Source organism: Strongylocentrotus purpuratus, unplaced genomic scaffold, assembly GCF_000002235.5.
Source record: "Strongylocentrotus purpuratus isolate Spur 01 unplaced genomic scaffold, Spur_5.0 spur5_scaffold_10, whole genome shotgun sequence".
Classification (NCBI taxonomy): domain Eukaryota; kingdom Metazoa; phylum Echinodermata; class Echinoidea; order Camarodonta; family Strongylocentrotidae; genus Strongylocentrotus; species Strongylocentrotus purpuratus.
The window spans coordinates 14,834,226-14,857,072 of NW_022145595.1; the positions used below are offsets into that span (position 1 = coordinate 14,834,226).

The 22,847-nt window shown below is 37.3% G+C and overlaps 1 long non-coding RNA gene across 1 annotated transcript; it reads left to right on the forward strand.

Annotated features, from left to right (window-relative positions):
- The first annotated feature begins 4,543 nt into the window (after nucleotides 1–4,543).
- LOC115921686 lies at nucleotides 4,544–22,494 on the forward strand. The gene is made up of 2 exons (XR_004063040.1): nucleotides 4,544–5,592; nucleotides 22,351–22,494. It is a non-coding gene; the product is annotated as an uncharacterized LOC115921686 (long non-coding RNA).
- Nucleotides 22,495–22,847: the final 353 nt, after the last annotated feature.

Consider the following 22,847-nt stretch of genomic DNA (forward strand, 5'->3'; position numbering starts at 1 on the left):
GAATAACCGTAGTTCCTACATTTGCTGATAGGATGCTTTTTATATTTGACCCTAACACTTTTTTTTTTTTGGTGGGGGGGGGGGGGAGAAATTATAAAATATAATCTTGATTGGTTCTCATATTTTTTGTCATAAATGGCACAGTATCCATATAGGGCATAGTTTCCATAAATCAATATTTCTGTGTACTATAACTAAAAACAGTGATTTTTCAAGTATCTCTTCCCTTTGTCATGACAAATATGGAACTGATATTCACAAAAGCCACTGATTTATTGAGGAGCAATCCATAGGAGAGTCTCAAGCATACATGACATGTGCATTTGCTGTCGGTATTTATTAAACCGCTAATAGGCATCTCATGTTTTATGACTTCCCTTTCCCCCAGCATGACGTTCCCCGCTTTCTCGCCCACCTCCACTTTCCACCGAATCGATCATTGCGTCAGTTCCCAAACTATCCCGTGTGATTCAATTAACGCTAGCAAGAGAAGCAACAAGTTCTTCATCCCCCCTTGTTCATACTAACAATATTTATTGTTTTATAATCTAAGATACCGGTACAAAATTTGAATTGTACATGTTTACTGTACAGTACAGTGTATGTCAATATTTATGATATCAAGTGATTAATTCTTTCTAGTCATAATGCTGTTTATAAACAAAATGGCGAATAGAGTAGCAAAACATACAGGTACGCTTGATTATCATTTCGAACATCAATCAATTAAGGTCCTCTTCTCTTTTGAACATTGCATTGTATGTAAACTTTGTAACTGGGTGGGGCTTATCTTTAGGGTGCATTGATCTTATTTTGGTATCGTCCATTCTAGCCAGTAGGGCATTTACAGTATTATGTTTTAAATAATTTGAATTAACACCCTTCAGGATCCAAAGAGACAATTTGTTTCTTTATCCAGTGTGTACATACAATGTCTTCACCACACAGTGATTCTTTAAACAACGTTTCTTTATGTCAGTTTTGCATATATATATATATTTCTACTTGTCTGAACACGCTGTAGGTCACCTCATGTCTTATTGTCTTTTCTTATCTTTAATTCTTGCTATTTTGCCAAAACTATGTCATGTGATTTTGACTGCCCAGTTTCTACGTAAGGGGCATCCCACGCAAACGATTTCAGGTTGGCACAGATTACGGGAGTTCCTGCCCTGAAATGAATCGGAGCACCAACGTAAACAATGACGTATGTGCTCTAAACTCGATAGCACTGAAAAGTTCAAACTTTTAGAAGTCATTGAAAACAAACATGCAATGCCTGCCTCTCATATCTAAAGCATGCCTCTTGTACATGTACATGTACATGTAGTATGGGAATAGCCTGTACACACATTAAAAAGTTACAGTTGAATCTTGGATACTGCCGTGCATATATCGATTTTAGTTTCAATATATTTATTGATTTTTTAAGTGAAGGGTTTACAATGTATATGCTCCTAATCGAGTTAAAATAATTCTAAGAATATTTTTTTGACAATTAACAGTTTCCAATCAGAAGCACTTTGATAGAAAGAAAAAGAAACAGAAAGTAAAAAAATAGTGTATTCACTTTGGTCATTATGTTGTAGCTCGTAAAATGCTTCATGAGAAACAGTAATCAGAAACAGTTAATGAGAAACAAGAAATAAAATATTGTATTGAGGAATTCCCACCTTTGCTGTATACATACTGTACATGTAGCTACATGTAATTCGTAAAGAGCTTCATAACAAAATAACAGTACTTTTTTACACTGAGAGAATCGCTTGTAGTTTCTGTACACAATTACATGTACATGTACCGGTACACTGTATATAGTTCATATACCTGTAGTTCATATACCTGACGGCTGTCTGTATACTGATTATCATGCCTGACGAATAAGGAAGTATTTGTGTGTATTACCCTTGATTGTTACAAGTACTCCCACTAATTGACCACTAAACCAACATTAACAACCTGAATCCTGTAAACTGTCCATGAGATTCACGTGTATATCAGGCCAATAAGGAAGTCCTAGTACATGTACCTAACCTGTCTAAACCATTATTAGTTTAGTGTACATCTTCACCATGTGTGATAAGCTGTGAGGTGTATCAAGTGTTTCTTTGATTGACCCAACTTACTTTAGGCCAAATAAAAAAATAAAAAAAACATGTTTAGCGTCCTGTTTTTTTGAAAAATAGGAAGGAGGAGGCCCTTTTTTTCTTCTTTCTTTTCTTTCAAAATGGCCGCTCAAATGGCCACTCGGTACATTTTCCCTGACAGTTGGGCTATTTTTCAAGATGGCCGCCTTTATTTATTTTTTATTTTTTAAAATCAGAAATAGATCCAGCAGGCAGGGATGCTAAACATGTATATTTTTTTAAATGGCCTTACAAGTACAATGTACAATCTGGGCCTGTTTTCATCAGCCCGAGTTTGCCAAATAGCTTGCTATTTTGTGATCCGGGAAGTTAGCCCAAAGTTGCAATGTCTTCATCAGCTCGAAAACTCGAACTCAAGAAATTTGCTCAGTTTTCGCGCACAGTGCGAGTCTTTGGGCAAGTGAAGACGGACAACAAATACCTGTAGGCTATTTTGCAAACTAGTCCAAGACATCTTGGGAAGATTTGACGAGCAAATGTGCCAAGTAGCCCGCTTTTTTGTGATTTGGCTAATTTCCTGGATCAGAACTAGCGGGCTATTTGGAAAACTCAGGCTGATGAGGACAGGCCTTCTGGGTTCTGTCTGAATATTGTTTTCTGGATGATTGAAGGGCATTGACTTGTATTATTAATTTATTTTACATTAGAGAGTCAGAGCCTTCCTGGCTTTCAACTTCAAGAGCTAAATGCATGAAGTATACTGTTAGGCCACTCAAGCTCCGCAGACAATATTGTGAGAACATCTCTTTTGGAAATGCATGGATAGACTACCGGTAATGATTTTTTTTTTTTTTTTTGGAGGGGGGAGGGGGGTTGCTTGTTTAATAAAATATAAAAAAATCCAATACACCCTGATGTTTGCAACCGTTTTAGAAATACAAAATCAAATTATATAGCCTATTGAAAGTAATTTCATGGGAAAATTAAAGTCAGGGTTATATTCTTACAATGACCAATATCATTAAAATATTAATGATCTGGTGTGGAAAAAGAGCTTTCAAGTTTTACAATGAAACTTTTAATTGGAAACGGAAAATAGAATCCCATAACTGCCACAATAAAGTCACAATGCACTTGATCAAGCAGACTTTCCTTTGTGCTGTAGATAACGGATAAATTTGGGCGTTGTACTGAAAGAGTTGAACTTGAGCATTGAGACAAATTATTGGTCAGGACCTCTCAATAGTCTGAAAATGCAGACCCCAAATAATTGTCAATACACAATGTTTTCACAGTATCTTACATTTTTTCAAGGAAAATGTGCTCATCTTTTGATTTTTGGCAAATGTAAAGTAGACACATTGTACATCAAAGAGAAAATTCAAAATCAAGAACATTTTTTGGACACATTTCTGTTATTGTTCATGGGATGTCCGTCCACTTGTTAACTTGTTGGCATGCAATGAATGTGAGTAATTTCCGCTCAGTTTGTCAAGATGAAAACACAATGAACAGGCCAACAATGTATGACATTCATATGACAATTTATATTGTTCCAAAGTAATGAGCACAAAGAATATATGAGAGCCTGCATTTATACCCTTGCATCACTCTGTTTTCAGATGATGAATGTTCTTAAAAAACCTGTGGCTTTACTACTATAATTATGTAGTGCTAAGGACAATGCAAGAAATAGTTTCAAGCAAAATGTGATTGGAACAATAGCATGAATACTGACAAAATGTCTGTTGGCTGAGACTAGTTCGTCTGGCGCAGTGAGAATGCATCACCCACAGTACACAAAGAGTTGACCTAGAAGTAGGGGTCACTTCCAAAAAGGCTTTGTTTGACCTTCATCGAGTACTTTGTGCATTGAGCAAAGCCAAAGGGATGTTCGTTGTTGTTCTTTCTACTGAGTGGGATTTTCCTATTGCCCAATGCCCGTGTCACATGACTTCCAAAATGAATTGGAAAGAAATGTGATGGGTGTATCATTTCCACTGAGCTTTCACCTAATATAAAGGTTTATGAACCCCTAACTTTTCTTTTGTTGTTGTTGTTGTTAAAAGTTTAAAGGCAAGCCAACTCTTGTGATAATTCAATTTGTATGAAAGCGGAATGGAACAGAATGAGAAACAGAGAAACAGAATGGCGAAAGTTTGAAATTAAAGAAAAGATATGCTTCTGAATCTAACCTTATCCAAAGCTTCCTAAAGTACTTCCTGGGAAACATACATCTGATGGGTATTCAGAATAACGTTGTAATTTCTGTGTTACTAACTACACTACATGTACAGTTCATATAGCTTCAACTTCATATAATTGCAGTTGAAACACAATTTGAATACTTGACCAGTAATTAAAGGCTAAATTATGTTTGATGAAGGCCTCAACCTCAGTTTCCTGTCTTGATGTTGACCCTTGAAATCCCCCTTCTACATGTACAGTTAATTACCTTCCTCTGAAATTTTTTTTTTTTTATACAGACTATGTACAGTATTATGTTGAAAGGAGTCTCAGTCATCCTCCTCGACAAAATAAATCTCTGGAGTCATTTTTGTTCTCACTATTATTAAAGACTGATGTACATTTTAAAACCTCACTGTATGTACATGTGAATGTGAATATTATCGAATTGTAAAAGGGGGTCTCAAACTCTCAATTGCCCCCTTTGACACACTGGATTTCTATACGGTAGTCATTTGTGTCCTCACTACATGTAAGTATAAAGCCTCTTCAAGAAAAACATACATGTAAATGTACATGTAGGACTACTCGTAGGGAAAACAGATCTTCTACACATGTATAACTTGTAAGTGTAAAAAGGGTTTCAAGCGCCCCCCCCCCCCCATACTGATGTTGATGCAAAGGAAATCCCCCTAGTAATTGGTGTCCTCACAAGCACAATAATGAGGTCAAGCTGCAAAGACCATAAATCATCCAAAGGACTTCCTTTTAAACATTGAATTTTCACTGAGTAATATCAGTTCATTGTTTGGAAATTGGAATTATTACAACACAGAACAAAGAGGCCTTCAGCTGTTCCCTGAAAATCCAGGGTGTACATGTATTGTATGTGTTGGTTACAATGATTGAAGATGCATTGTTTGTTGTTATTGTTTACAAGATTGTTTACAGGAGGAGTTTAAGAGGATGTGTTGATGGGTTTACATGTACATGTAGATCAACAAGGATGTGCAGAACAAAGGACGTGCTGGGAGACCAATTTGGCCATATTGTACCCATGTATTTTAATTAAAAAAACAAAACAATAAAGGAAGTACATGTACACTGAATTTTCAAGCAGAAATAGGCCTACAAATCACTGTACTATACATGTACATGACACGAGGCCCGTGTGGCATTCTACATTGTGTGGGACCATTGTGACGAGAAAAGCGTTGCATGAATCTTTCCAGACACTCCACTCCAGGGTCTGCAACTTGAGACTGGCCAGCAGTCTTTGAAGATCAGCAATTGGAGGTGCAATATTGATTGCACAGAGGTATTAAGATGTAGTTTTGTGGTGTACCATGTTTGCATTTGGCCTGTAGCATCCAAGGGAGGAGGTGCCGCAGCGTGTTGTGTTGTGAGGTGTACAACTAGTAGCTTAGGGGTTGTAAGTGTGAGGATTATAAGGGATTGGGTTTAGTTAGTATTTGGTTGATTGCAAAGCGAGTTATGTCAGCCGAACTGACAAGCAGACTGCCACTCGACCTTTCCTTATGTTCAACTCACCTGTGTCCTCTGCTTATAAAAAAGTAGGGCATCAAAAGCAACATGCAAGGATACATTTTATAAGTAGGAACTAATAAAGAAAGAAAATTGAAAGATTATGTTGCGAGAAAAACATACATTGTGCATGTACTAAACTGTATACAATACACAGAGTATAGTCTTGATAGATCTGTTAATCATCAAGAAGTGAAGTTTTGTCCTTGTAATTTCAAGGTCAAAATTTAAAATCAAAGGTTCAAGTCATTTTTGTTACCTACATGTAGGTTATAGGGCCTAGAATACCTGTAGAGTACCTGTACAGTACATGTACTTTATAAGTCTTTGAGTGAGAAATTTTAAAAACATATTGAATATCTAAATCAACAAAAGTTCATTTTAGAATGAGGACATCATCGATCTCCACATTTGAGTATCCATGTTCATTGCATAACATTGTAAATGTAATCCAAGGACTGTTTATGAGTGAGCTTCTTGCGAAACCCAGACAAGAAATGACAAACGAAATTCAGCCTGGATATTGCAGCGGGTTTCTTAGAACACAATTGTCGTGTACTCGTAGCAAAGCAGGATGGCTAAATAAAACTTCAGTGATCCAGATATCCTACCACAAAGCCACATTCCATATTCACAGTTCACACACAAGCTCCAGAGACAGCGCTTCTTTTGTGCGATATCTTGGTCGCTTACGTTTTGTAAGTTCATATATTTTCGGTGGGAGTACTTGGAAACAAGCGAACAAACAACAAATACGATAAATTGAAGTGAAATTTATATAACACTTGTATCCCAGTACTTTTTTGCCAAATGACACCTCGCTTTCCTTTTTGTAAATCTACTTGTAGGAATCATACTTTGTAGGAATCGCACTTTGTCTGTGTCTCCAAATTGAGTATTCTTGAATAACTTTTAATGCTTCTATCCATCATGCAGTGCACATGTACATGTAGTTGTAAAGTTTACTTGTTAAATATACAATGTACATGTCTATGTACATGTATGTGTATGTAACTTACTTACAATGTACATGTAACTTGCAATATACATGTAATAGTACTTAGGCTAGTACTCCAAAATACTGTTCATGGTCTAGTCAAATTATGATTTCTAGGATTTACTTGTGAGTCAAAATGTTTGTTGCGGTCAAGGGATAAAAATATCATGTCTTTCCCCTGTAACTTCCCTTCTCTATTAAAGATCATAATTATCATATTCATATCTATCATAACGTCCTGGCCATATAAAAACGGCGGGTGAATGTGAAGAGGGAATTGTGTCGCGGGGCATTTCCAACCTAGCCAAATCGAATCTGACAAACACGGATGTTGAGACTTCCGTTTTCCAATACCGTCTAAGATGAGAGTGACAGATAGTTTTCCCCCTTGCGGACGTTCCCAAGTCTTGGCAGAGGAATTGCTCTATCGCTTTGTGCCTCTGGTTTTCTTTAACCCCATCCCTTGGACCTGCGGAATTCCCAAGTGTGAAAGGGTCTGTTGCTTCAGTCAAATCATTTCAAGCTGAAGGAAATTAAAAGGTTAAAGGTCTGCTTGATTTGGAAAACTCCATCAATTAGATGTACATTACAACTATTGAAAATGGAATTTGTCACACTTGCATTTGTGGTTTAAAATTATAAGCAGATCATTATGCAACATTTTAATAGTTGGGTAACTTGGGTTCAAATGACGGTCCGTTAACTCGATGGTTACAACGTTGTTTTGAACATTGCAGTCATCTTGTACAGTAGTTTATAGGAACCATAAAGGTGCACTCGTTATGAAACTTTAAAATTTTCACAAGGTTATAAACCATGACCGATCTTAAGGTTAGTGTGATGACTACAGTCAACCTTGTACGAGTCAATCTCCCATGTGCCAAATAGCCTCTTTTGTTGATGATAATAAAAAGGCTAATTTTTTCTTCACAGAATTTAGTGTGCTAATATATCCTCTGTATTTATACTGGAAGTCAATATTTTAAAGTCCAATTATCGCCCAAGACGATTAAATTCCCATAACAGTTCTTAAAGAACAAGCAACAAATTCATGTCGCAAAAACCTAAAACAGTCTAATTAAAGCTAATTAATTAAAGCTCAAGGGCACAATATATTAATGTACATGTACATTTAGATATAAATTTCAACAAAAGGCTTTTGAAAGTCACAATGTTCATTCTTGGTAACAACCATAGGTTAAAGTGTAGTGCTTTTGATCCACCTCCAATTCACTCAGTCTCTATTTTTGCTCTCCATCTCGGTGAGATTTCACGAGCTTCCTGGCCCCTGCCGCAGACTTGGCACCGACCATGGGGTCCTGCTTGGATAGTGGGTGTGGGGTCACATGCTGTACTTGGCATGTCCACCTCTTCAGCATGTACTACTGCTTAAAGAGAATGTTGAGGTCTGGGGAAAGGTGAACAATAATTTGTGGGCGTTATCATTGTTATTTAATATACAAGTGCGGAAGACAGCAGAGAAAAAATGTTCGCTGAAAACATGGCTCTTCAAATGCCTTCATATTCTAAATACGGGTATGACAAGTAACAGCTTAAAATGAAGCCCGATTTTTGTCTCGCCTGCGTAGCAAAAAGCGAGACATACATGTAGGTGCCGCTTTTCCGGCGACGGCGGCGTTAAGTTTTTGAATTTTTGATATAATTTTTAAAGTATAAGTTCTAAGTCAATGAAACTTGGACTATAGGATAATCAAGTCTCCCCAATCATGTGAGTAGAATTTCAGGTCACTAAGTTAAGGTCAAAGGTCATTTAAGGTAAAAAAAACTTAGACTTTGTTGTGGCATCACCATCAAGATTTTCAAAATGTTTCTTCTTCGTTATTTTTCAACCGATTTTGATTCTGATTGTTTCATATGATAGGGCTAGGAAGGGGATTTAAAACTTTTACACAGAATCGTGAAATTCATTATCTATGCTAATTTATGCAAATTTCTTCGAAATCACAAAAAATGCTTCTTCTCCTTCATTTCACGACCAATTTTTATTTGGTTTGCTTTATCTGGTAGAGCTAACTTTGGTACACTAAAGTTCTACACAGAATTTTGAAATTGTTCTCCATTAATTAATTATGGTAATTTATGCAAATTTATTCCAAAAATAATTTAAAGATCCCATTTTTTGTTTTTTGTTTGACCAGTTCAAAAGTGTACCACATAAAATTTACGATTTTTTGTTGTAGCGAGATGCGGATGAGCGCTACGTCATGGTTCTGGTTTATCATTCTGGTTTATCATATTGAATTGCGTTATGCAGGCGAGACCGCCGAGAGCGTTTCCCTTGTTATGCTATATGTTTGTGTAGTCCCATATACATCTTTCTGTGCGCAGTGCTTGTTACTTTTCCACGACTGGGCCAAAATCATTTCGATGACTCCAGAACCTTGCAGTACACACCAATACTTACTGTATATGCTAGATGATCAACTTTTTCTGATCGATTCCACACCATTTCTTTCACAATGCAATCGCATGACCAGAACTCAACTTTATCTTAAAGTCGGTGGGTTTGTGGTAACCAAATATGCATGAGCCACATAGAGTGGAGAGACTTGAAGTACAATTTGTTGTGATGCTGTCAGAAGTGGATGGTTTTCCCCCTTTATCCTCCAAAACCCTGTGATGCAATATATCTTGTCAGGTGTTTGCCAGTTGACTGGCCCCCAAGAAACCAGTAACCGCCCCCCAAGAAACCAGTTACCGGTAGTCTCTTATGAGGTGTGTTTCAGCATATTGCACTAATACAATCTGACAACATCAAAGCGCAATCAGAGAGATTGCCAATTGGGAAGAACATGGAAAAAAAGGCGTCGCGTCCTGTTGACCTCCTTCTACAATCTTCTACCATCCGTTAACTATTAAAAAGTTTGTGATCATTCTTACTGGAACGTACACTGCTTGCGCCTTACAGACTCCTGGGAAGCCATTAAAGAGAAGGTTGAGTTCTGGGAAGAGATGAAAAATAATTTGTGAGCGTTATCATTGTATTATGCAAGTGTGGAAGAACATCAGATAAAAAAATGTTCCATGAAAAGCATGGCTCTTCAAATGCCTTAATATTGTAAATATAGCATGTAACATCATATAATCGGCACAGATTTTTACGCCACATGTTTGTGTAGTCCCATATACACGTACATGTACATCTTTCTGTGAATAGTGCTTGTAACTTTACCAAGACTGGGCCAAATTTCTTATCATTTTGATGATTCCAGAACCTTGCAGTACACACCAATACTTATATGCTAGATGATCAACCTTTTCTGATCGATTCCACAATGTTTCTTTCACAATGCAATCGCGTGACCAGAACTCAACTTTATCTTTAAAGCAGAGATACATACATGTAGGAATGAGGTGTGTAAGGACAAGGAGATGAGGAATAGTAGTTTGACCATGCACATTTCACTATCTTGTTCTATTTCCTACTTGTACTGAAGTTTTGTTTGGATTATTACAAGATCATTTCAATGTTTGTACAATGTAATGTAATGGGGTGGGGACTGGGTGTAATATAATGGCATGTAATACGGGGTAAGGGGAAGGAGAAAAGATGAGATATACATTGTACATGTAGGCCTATCGCATATAGTTATCCCACAGAAGACATTAGAGAAGAGAAGGAAAATGAAATGAGAAGAAAAAAAAGCTAGTAAACGAACACACACACAAACAAACGAACAAACAAACAAACAACCATACATACACGAAACAAGTGACACACAGGAGGAGGAATATAGGATGAGTGGGATGGGCCTCTGGTAATATTTCTGGGAAAGGACTTGGATCGGGTAAAAGACAAGTTTCTTCAAGTGCAAACAGACCCAATGTCACAGTCGATGAATAACACTCGATATCACCTGTTTAAATCATTTGAAGTGATAGATACAATGCTCAATATCTCATGATAACCAAAGGTCATGACGGATCAAGCGCTTCTGTCCTCGGGGACCATACATGTTCTTGGCGATACTTTTCCCTCCCTTTACAAGACATCGTCAAGTTCGTCAACCTGTTCTTTCATATCACTTCTTGAAGCCAATCTTGAGCCCTGGTATGGGCATTGTATGTCGAGAGGGCATGGCTATAATTCATTCTGGATATCATTACTAGAACTCAAGATTATCTTTAAGGCTCGTTCAAATATGCTGCACCCGGAACCCAAGTCAGACTTGGCGATTTTTTAATTAATTTTTATTTAAAACAAGTAAATGAATTGCAACTGCACACAATAAAGGTCCTTCATGTATTTACTCAGCTCTGTGTTAAAAATACAGAAACCAATCTTAATTACACTTGTAACATCATCATAATAAACAGTGACCATGGTTGATTGTGTCATATCTGAATGCGTTTGTAGAGGGTCTACATGTATACTTGCAGTGAATCAGCACAGTAAAGCATACACCCCATTGACAGCAGTTGCTCAGGTGCTGATTCAAATTCATAGAATTCAGGATGTGTAGAGGTAATAGTCTACTGAACTTGTGCTAATTTCATTAACGTGTTTCCTGTATTAGCAATTATAAATACCGGTATAACTAATTTGGTGGATAGGGAAAGTCCCTGATTGCTATTTGGAGACTAGCAATACACTGTAGTAGCATCCTTGATGACTATACTGTCGTTGTTATTATGTGTAGGGTTATTGATTAGTGATTACCAGTAATTATAATGATCTCTCATTGCAGTGTGGCACATGCCTGCAATGAATATACTGCCATTAATTAGGCTGTATGTGCAATTGTCATTCATTCTTTTCATGGAATGTAGCTTGGGTAATGACGATGATTCAAATGCCTTGTAATGTATCTTCAGGAATGTCTGCATTGTCACTTGCAGTAAACCAAATGTTCTTATTCTTCAATAGATGCGGTCTGCATTTTGTAAAACCAGAAACTAAGATGTTTGAGGGCAATCTAACCCTTGTAATAAGTTCATTTGTATGAAAGCAGAAAAATATGAGAAACAAAATGGCGAGAGTTTGAAATAAATCGGACAAATAATAATTTGAAGAGCCAACAAATTCAAAAGTTTCTTATACTGCTTTCTAACTGGCTTCTATCAGAGTCACACCGATGAAAATACCGATTGAATTTTCCTTAAATGTAAACAAAGGTGAAACCGCAGTTTTCCCCCTGTCGCTTTCTAACTGCCGGTGAAATTCACTCGCTGTGGCGAGTCCTTGCCGGAAGTGAAGAATTATTGCGTAATTATTAAGCCCGTGCTCCATCCAGCTAGCATGCAGCATGTTCAACCATAAGTCAACAAATACAGCTGGTTGCGATAAAGCGTGCGTAGACTGCGACCTTTGACCATTTTAATCGCTTTTTTAATCACCTTTTTCTCCCGAATGCTTTCTAACTGGCAGTTTCATCGGTGTCACATCGATAGAATGAGAATTTCTCCTGCTCTTGAGCAGGAGAATTTAATCGCCTGTTTCTCTTCTTTTCATCGCCTGTTTCTCTTCTTTTCATCGGCTATTTAATCGCCTTTTTCTCCTCTGTTGCTTTCTAACTGGCCGTTTCATCGGATGCGTCCGGATGCATCCGATGACAATCAGTGCAGTTAGAAAAGGGTATTACTTTGTGTCCGATTTCGCTAAAACTTTCACCAGACTGGTTCTTTGATTTTTCTGCTTTGGATTCGGATTCCCCTTTAATGATTGCACTTTTTGTTGCAAGAAGCTTTTGTGTAATGTTATCATTTGATATCATTATTTGGCAGCCTAATCACTCAAATAAATGTTAAGATTGCTTCATTTTCCATTACCTGTTGAACTAAACAAATTTAAAAAAGCTCAATTGCATACATACATGTACAAGTATATTGATCAAATTTTATGGCTGTGACAAAAACCTCACGCACATAAAAGATACTGCTTCATCAATCAAGTCCTACACTGTCAGCGTACCTCGTTGGTTGTGCACTGTGCATTGTGTACAAATGTACTTTACAAGTTTATTCCTAGCATGTTTATTTCTCTGCAGCAATCAAAGTATTTGTCATCCCCACTCATTAAACCCTTCACAATGATTTATGGACTTAACAACCCCCTGCCATCAATTTCTCCCTGGCGCCCAGCCAGAAAATGTCACAAAATATCTACTGAATTGATTTACACCTTGCTTTACAAGCCAACCCCCATGTTTTAAACCTTGGGGAGATGGGACTTCACAATGTAGGCTTTACTTGTAGTCATACATGTATGTTTGCTGGCAGCTTTCCTGTTGTAATTGACCTCTTGTAATTGACCTCTCATTGTTGTCATCTTGTGACACTATTAAGGTCTCAAAGTCAACAACAAAATAGCATATTGCCAAGATTGTATGTTCAAACAGTATGGGTAGGTTCTTGAATTACTTTGTAGTACTTAGAGTAAGGATTCAGTTTGCAGAGATTTAGCTGTTGAGATGCAAAGAGAGAAATAGAGGGGAGGTGGAGAAGGAAGGGGGAAGGGAGAAGGGAGAGGGAGGGGAGGAAGGGGGAGGTGTGGGGTTTCGGGGAGCATTATCATTTGGGGGGGGGGGGGGTTGAATGTACACATTGTAGGACAGGTTTGAAGTACATATTTTGTGTGACAAGTAAAGCCTAATCAGTTTCAATAATGAAATAAATCAAAATTTCAGCATTATATATATCACATTTTACTTTTCTGCTCTGATTAAAAAAAATGATAGATAATTTCTTTTGATCAAGCAATCTTTATAGAACATCATGGCAGGTCAAGACTTGAATTAGTGTCGGTGCCAATCAGTCCAAGTTCTTCATTATCATAGTTGTTCATGTATTACAGTATAACCTTTTAAAAGGAAACACATTGGCTAATTACAAGTGTATAAAAACGTGCAAGGACAAAACCTTGTAATGGTTCTGCACTTTATGTTTGCCTGCACCCAAAAGGCCTGTCTTCATCAGCTTGAGATTGCCAAATAACCCGCTATTTTAATGTTTTTGTTAAGATCCCGATTGCAAATTATCCTGCTAGTTTGCGTCTTCATCAGCCCGCAGTTGCAATTGGTGGGATATTTGGTCAAGATATTTATCCCAAGATATCTTGGGCTAGTTTGCAAAATATCCCGCTATTTGTGCGGCTTCACCAGCCCGAAGACTCGCACTATGCGTGAATGCTGAGCAAAATATCTCAAGCTAATTTCTTGAGCTCGAATTTCGGGTCTCGAGCCGATGAGGACATACCTACAGCTAATGTTTAAGAACTACTTCAGTGTGAATGAAACTGAAACTGAGACTAGCACCTTTCTTGTGGCCAAACTAAATGCAAACATATCAAGGGCCCTAAAACCTGATACTTACAATGTACATTTTGTATATATCAGTTTCTTGCAGAACAATAGCTCCTTAAAAATAGACCACTTTACAAATGTGTGCAAACATACAGTACATAATTGATGTTGGTTCTTTTCTATTGAAGTAAGGTTACATGTATTGAACATATGCACGCAACTTCTGTGAGTTATTGTATTCGTAATTTCAATAATGACATTGCTTATCCAGTTATTTGTTGCTACAGTGTATGTTGATAATCAGCAAACAGTTTTCATGTACTTTTTTTTTACTCAGGTAGTCTTCAAAGCTTGAAATAAATATCAAGTTAAACTACTTTTGTATTTTTAAGGATTTTTGTTTGAGACTGTCATTGATCCATTCATGTACCTGTACATGTACAGTATGTGTATAGTATATCTCTTTTTTTCTTTTTTTGTAGTAAAAGGCGTAGTAAGATAATCAAGTAAAATCATCAAACAAAAGATTGATGTTTTTTTAATGTTTCTTCTTGCACGTAACAAGTAAAAAAAGAAATACATATTAGAAGAAGAAAAAAAAAAAATCACAATTTTGTTTCTCCAGTCATGCTTCAGAATTGTCATGGGCCCTACATGTAGCTTACATTCATGTACATATCATGTATATGTACATTTTGTAGGTCAACAATGGGGTTTGTGGGGGATGACTGTATTGAGCAGGATTTTTCTGACAAGGGGAATTCCCTCGTGGGGAATAGCATATTGGGAAGATCTTCTGAATTCCCACTGGCTGTCATTCTAGTTCTGTGACAGGGAATTTCCCTAGTGATGCATATCATTTAGCCAAACACTCCACAAATTGCTCCGTTAGGCTTGTCCCAATTCTGTTTTTAATATATTGTGACTACATGTACCTCGGGAGCCAGACTCGGTGCTATGCAGTACGCACCTCGATCATGGTCTCGTTATAAAATATTGAACTCGTACAGACGTGGAATTAATTTTCCCCATGCTATTCTTGGTTATCGTTCTCTCTTTCTATCTTTCTGTTTTTGTTATTCTTTGTTTTGATCCTTCCGTCATTTTCCCTCTCCTTAGACTTTAATTGTGTTATTTTTATGCCTCCGCCACCGAAGGTGGTGCCGGAGGCATCATGTTTTCGGGTTGTCCGTCCGTACGTCCGTACGTCCGTCCGTACGTCCGTCCGTCCGTACGTCCGTCCGTCCGTCCCGTTTGACCGTTATCACAATATCTCAAGAACCATTTAAGATTTAAACTTAAGACTCGGGAATAGTATTTATCACCATAGGAAGACGATCTGATTAGATTTTGGAGTACGTAGGTCAAAGGTCACAGGTCACAGAGGTCAACTTATGAAATTCCTTGTATTGAGTTTGTTAGCGCGATATCTCAAGAACCATTTGAGATTTAAACTTCAAACTTAAGGATAGTATGTATCACCATAGGAAGACGATCTGATTAGATTTTGGAGCATGTATGTCAAAGGTCAAGGGTCACAGAGGTCAACTTATGAAATTCCATACATTGAGATTGTTATCATGATATCTCAAGAACCACTGGAGATTTAAACTTCAAACTTAGTGATAGTGTGTATCACTATAGGAAAACAATCTGATTAGATTTTGGAGCACGTATGTCAAAGGTCAAGGGTCACAGAGGTCAACTTATGAAATTCCATACATTGAGATTGTTATCATGATATCTCAAGAACCACTGGAGATTTAAACTTCAAACTTAGTGATAGTGTGTATCACCATAGGAAGACGATCTGATTAGATTTTGGAGCACGTAGGTCAAAGGTCAAAGGCCACAGCGCACATTATGAATGCAAAAACAGCTTGTGATCGCGTTATCTCAAGAACCGATTGATGGATTCATGCCAAAATTAGGTCATGTTTGTTACTTGCAGAGCCAATGAACTGAGTAGATTCTTGGTTCATAAGGTCAAAGGTCAAAGGTCATGGGCCCATTATGTATGCAAAAATAGCTTGTGAACGCATTCTCATTAGAACTGACAGATGGATTACTATTTAACTCAGAACATCTTGCAGAGCCAATGAACTGAGTAGATTTTATGGTCATGAGGTCAAAGATCAAAGGGTCATATATGTATATGAGAAATTGCTTGTAATCACAATATTCTGAGAACCTGTCAATGGATTACCATTGAACGTGAATTCAATTTTTTTTTTCTGTTTTGGTTTGTAAAATTGCTCTTTAACGGAGGCATCATTTTCGACTGCGCGCAGTCGAATTCCATCTAGTTTTCTATCATTCTGCTACGTGTATCTTCTCTTTTTATTTTCCATATCTTAGTGGTCATTAAAACTAAAACCATTTATGGTCTAAAAAAACTCTAAATTTGTGTCATTATCTTGATACAGCAGGGTAAAGTGTTTATTCCCTCTCCATTGTTGAAATCAAACTTTTTGCTGATTTTTTTTAATTTTAATTTTTGTTTGACTTGTGCATTCGTGTCTTGAAATGGAGGAGCACTTGTAAACTATGAAAATGGCCCACAGATGAAAAATGTATGCCGTTGTTTTTCAAAGTTAACAATGTCCATATGAGGAATCTGCACATATGTGTGTTCATGGAATTGAAATTGAATCATACATACATCTGTAGGTATGTAAGAGTTTCCATCTGGAAAGAATTCAATCGTAAAGAAATGGGGCAACTGGAAACATAAACTTCCGATGTTCGGAGGTTCGGAGCGAGCGTGATACTTCCATTGAGTTGGCACTTGCGATACAATTGCAAGGTGACATGCCTTTTAGAAACATAGCCCTTTGAGGGTTGAATGGCAATATGTATGCACAGGTGTAGCGGGCGGGTAGTACCTTCTTAATTGACAAATACACAGGCGCAGGGTGGGTAAGCAAACAAAACTATCCTACATGCTAATGGTTGATGACCAATGCTCTGACTGTGTGCAAATGTGTAGGGAAAGAAATTAAGGGGAAAGTGTGACAAATGTATTTAATAGTATAAAGTGTAAAACACACTTTAATATTCGAAATGTATAACAGATAAAAGGAAGACAGTACCTATTTTCTCTTTGCTTTTCTCTCCCTTCTATATGTGCTATACATTAATGTACTATTATTAATAGACTGCAGGGAAAAAACAGTTTCGGGGGCTACTTTTCAAGCTTGCTTGCATGAAAATAACACTCTTTATTTTGTTTTGCATTGAACACTATGCAAATTTTTGTGGGCTCTTTTATGACTTTCGGGGGCTCTTTGGGGCATTTCGGGGGCTAATTTGCCCAAGCTAATTTCTATTGAAAGGGAGTTTTGTTCTGAAAGGTTAACTTCCTAAGATGCCAATAGAAAAGTCGTATTGGGTATTACATGTAAATGAGGAATGGAAAAATATCTTGCTGTTTAGATTTCAAAGTTATTTGTTATCTCACTAAAAAGAGATTTACAATGTATTTGAACGTTTAACGTTTTTCTCTGAAATGTAAATGCCGGTGTTGCATATCATTCCCTTGAATTGATGTTTATGGTTGGATATGGACTACATTGGCATTAGACTCATTAGGCATCCTGTAGGCTTTTCTTTTGTCTGAGGTTTGCCATACAAAGCAGAAAAAATATTCTTCACTTTACCGCTCAAAACTGTCAATCAAATAATTCCTCTTGCAGTACTACTCAAAAAGGGTCTATTCAAGTTAACATCCATTTTTGTGAAAATGCCATCTCATGTTTATCCCCAATGTATAGAATCATGGAAAACATGCTCACATTTGCCCTTGGAGAGCATGATATGTGTGCTTTGTAAACAAGGCATCAATACTCATATTTACTGTGCCCTGAGTGCTGTCACCGCCCACGTAGTAGTGTTCAGTTTAATGCTGTTTCTGTGAAAAAAAATTGTAGTAATAATTTGTCAGCTAGGTTTAAAGGTCCTTTTGTGGTTTCATTACAGACATGTTGGTCTATATGTCTCTCTACATTCTTTTAAAATGTGGTAAGATAATACATCTTGACATTGTTGCCTTCTTATAAATGTAGTCTATGTTTTAGATTTGACAGATGTAATTCAAGAAGTGATTACTGGCTGCTCTTATACTAGGCTGTAAGTTGAATTCCTATATGAATGTTATACCTTCCCTTTTTAAACATAAAAACATGATCAAGGATAACTGCTTTCCTTTAATAGACTCATTACTGCAGATCAATGTATTTACAAATTGCACTGACTTATACCTTTAACCTATCTACATGTATTTACTGTGACACTGACACATACATGTACACACTGCATGATTTGTTGTACATTATCATAGCACACTCGCACATTACGGTTCCCCTACACATTCATCTGCCGCCTCAATTGAACGGAAACATGAATTAGAGGATGTGGGGGTTGTTTCTCAGAATGGTCCGATTCCTGCCATTTCCCCCCTTTTGAATGAAGAATTGAGTCAATTGACTAGGAAATTAGAGATGCATTCTAGAGATAAGGCATTTCATAGCCAGACAGGTTATTAACACCCCATAAAAAATACCTTTATCTTCATCGACATCAAATCATATCACAAATTGCCGCTAGGGCCTTCACAGTGTGAGGTGATATGATATGTTTTATTTTCACACAGTGTACTACTGTAGGCTAAACGTGGCAAGTGAGGCCTACAGTAATAATATTATTGAGGAGAGCACAATGTCACTGCATGTAGGCCATATTTTAGATTTCAAATATTAAAGGTACAGTACGGTTATATTACATGCTTGTAAAGTGTATTATTGGACTATTTTACAATTAAATATTGCATTTTGGATATAAGATATTTGTGTCGAAAAATAAAGTACATGTACAGACAAGGGCTTCCTCCATTTTGAGATGCCTCTTCACACATTGCATGTGGGAATCCACATGTTTTAAGTGTGAAGAAGAAAATGAATGGGTGGTTGAAATTTTTAATCTTAAAAAACATCTCTACATCAACAATTCTAAACTTCTCTAATCTCTATTAAATGGCAATTTTTGTTATTGTCTGGAGTACAGTGGAGGTGAAGTTAAAAATGTGTGTACAATCGAGGAGTTACCAGCACTCCTTGGCACAATGTAGCCATAGGACACACTTTTCTTGTACTTGGAAGTTTTTGATTTTCTCATTATACAAGTGTTTTCTTTTTTTTTGATTTTCTCATTTATACAAGTGTTTTCTTTGATCAGTGCCCCCAAACACATACTGCTGCCAAACAACTCTACATAAACCTCACAGTCTCATTATACAATTGCTTTAATGTGTGCTGAATGATGTATCCATTTGAAATACATCCTTAACACTGGCTGGCTGATCCATCAAGAAGTTTCATGTTTTCTCTTGGAAATTGGAATGCTGAGGAATTGGCAAGAAACCAGGATGGTGGTGTCAGTAGGCCAACATAACGTGTGCTGAGAGGCAGAAAGGACATTAACCCATATTCTTTTATACTAGTTAACACCCTTTTGGCACACAACATATTACAATTTATGCTTTTTGTGCCAGGAAGAGTCATCTCAGTGCCAAAATCTTTGAAATGATTGTCAACGGCAGGTTATGCTTGTTTCGAATTACAAATGCTGTAAATCGATACCTTCCAGATGATAATTTGTTTTGAAGATAGACCACAGAAAATTCCTGTCGTTATTTATTCTTCTATACAAAATTGAAATAAAACAAAACAATTCAAAAACAAAAATGAAACAGACTGCCAGGGATTATTCCATTGCTTTTGATCTTTGATCACAAATGGCACTTTGAATACGGTATATATTCTTGATACAATATCCCTGCAAGTATTTGGATCAAAATCATCAAGCTGGCTAAAATCCAATCATTGGGTCATCACGTCCCGTCAGAGTGTTACACGACCTTTCATGAAACGAAAGCGGAAGATCATGTGAAGATGCACGTTAAGGATGCAACCTTTCGTAGATTAGCATTTAGATTTCACAAAGTGTCAGGTAAAATTGGACACAACCATTTGTAGATGAGAGGGCTTTATTTCACAGACGTCATTACCCCAACATTTCATGAATAAGGGGCATTTCTTCACAAAAGGTTGGGTAACACGACCACCCGACCTAAAGCGATGACCTGATGATTCAAAGTAAGCCATCAAGAGAGTGTTCTTTACATGTATTTTTAGCACATAGGTCTATTTATATGTACCATCTCCCTTGAGAGAACGATCTTGTGACTTTAAAATGTTCTTAACAACCTTCTGTTTAGGTATGTCCTCATCAGCTCAAGATCGCCAAATATCCCGGTATTTCTGATTTTGGAAATAAGCCTTAAGTAAATCGCGTCGTCATCAGCTCGAAACTCGAGCACGAGAAATTATCTTGAGATATTTTGCACAGCGTTCGCGCATAGTGCTATTCTTCGGGCTGGTGAAGATGCACCGGACATTTAGCGGAATATTTTGCCAACTAGATATCCAGATATCCCGCTAATTGCAACTGCGGGCTGATGAAGACTCAAATTAGCTGGATAATTTTGCGATCGGGACAGTTAAAATAGCGGGTTATTTGGTAATCTCAAGCTGATGAAGGCAGGCCTTTTGTAATATGAATCTTCTACCCCAACCTTGCATTCCTTGAAGTTTGTTGTAGTGAGAGTCCATCTCGAGAGTCAAATAAAGATGCTTCTACTTTTCTGTTGTTTGATCAGAGTAAACAAGTTGCACTTGCAGTGTAACAGTCAACATTCTGTCCTTGAAGTTGATCTACTTTGACCTCATGGCAACCAACCCCCTGTCCACACACAACATTTTCCGTGATTAGGCGTGATTAGCTATACCGTTTCGCGATAGTTTTACGATGAAAATTGTGTGTGTGGACGCTCACTAACGATACGTCGTATAACGAAACTAGTCTAACGAAACGCAGGTTTGGGCATCGTTTCGAACTGAAACTCAATAAAGAATCACGCCTAATCACGCCTAATCAAGGAAAATGTCGTGTGTGGACAGGGGGAGTCTAACTAGTGTAACTAACTGGGCGGGGCTTAACGTGACCTCGAGCGAAAGGAGACCAGACCTCTCATTTCCGCTTCCATTTCATGAGCGCAGTAGCAAACTGCGCACCTACAGTGTACATGTACATGTATACGACATTTCGCTGTAGAGTTTCAGGATTACTTTCTTCTGTGTGTGGACATCCTGGAATTTATACGATGATTATTTATACGACGTTTCTTGTGTGTGGACACTCTGAAATTTATACGATGATTCTTTATATGACGTTTCGTTATAGAGTTTCAGGATAAATTGTTTTGTGTGTGGACACGCTGCAAGAAGCCCCAGTGTCAAAGGTCATGACCTCTAGCTAAACTGTCTGTGTCACAAGTTTGCCTTCTTAGAGCTCTGTTCACACAATCACATGTTTCTAGAATTGAACTATTTTCATGAAGGCAGTGTAAAGAACTACTACACTACCAGACAGGTTTGACTGTACTTACATGTCAATTTATAAATATGTAAAGTAAAGTCATATTTATTATTACATCGTAGGCAAATGCATTTAGAAAATGCTTCTTACAGTGCAGTGTGTATCAAGATTTTTTCCTGCCAGATTTGCTCTTTCACCACTCAATTAAACCCAAACCGTGATGTGCTTTTGAAATTGTCTGATTCTTACCGCAGACTGGTGTAAGATGACCAGTGTTTGTGGATTGTTGTTAAGTTGAACGAACCAAGCATTTTCTTAGAGGCATTTCTCTGTAGTCCTCATCTATGCGAAGGAATGTTAAAGTTTGTTCAACTTTTCATTCTTGCAAAAAGTCACTCTTGTGGCAATCTTAGTATTATCACCAAGACAATTAAAATGCCTTTGAAGTTATCTTCATTTAAAGCTTATCTGCCATAGTTTACAGGAGGGATTAGACCGCCCTGCAAGGTCACTGAACAGGTGGTTATCTCATCAACTCGGCTCTCAGTTAACATAAGAAAAAGAGGATCATGGGGGACCAATGGTCACCGATTAGGCATTGTTTGTTATATAGAGGGTGCAAGTAGCTACAAGTAGTGCAGTGGACCTTTCAATGGTATTCTTTTTCTTGGTTATTGTGACAAACCTACAGCATGTGTCCCCATTTGCAATGTATCAGACCAGTCAATGATATTCATGAATAGATGCAATTGCAAATATTGTGAATAAACCATCTTTAAAAAATCAATTAGATTCAACATGAATAATCAATTCCTTTTCTTAATTTTTCTATTTACAGGATGAGCGGCCCATTGCAGAGCCTATACTGGTGTGTAGGTCATGTCATGGGACAGCTGAATGCAACAGAGAAGGCAAGCCAGAGGATCTCCTCTCATGTGCGGAGTGTGGCAACAGTGGTGAGTAACCATGACAACACTAATGAGAAATAGATAATAATAACAACAAATTCTGATGTATACAACGTATCTAAAATTCACAAATACAAAATCAGACTCTCTTCAGAGTGTGAAAATAGTAGTGCATTATTTGAATTTCAGAGATTAGCAAAATTACTTATAAGGAAAATAATGCCCTAGACGCTTGTAATCAGCACAGGTATTATTACAAGGTGAACATGCTTTTATTCCAAATTGAATGCTTTTCCTTATTTTTACAAAAGGAATACTAATAAGACTTAAAATACAAGTGCATTTTTTGTTTAAAGATAAAGTTGAGTTATGGTCATGCGATTGCATTGAGAAAGAAACGGTGTGGAACCGACCAGAAAAGGTTGAT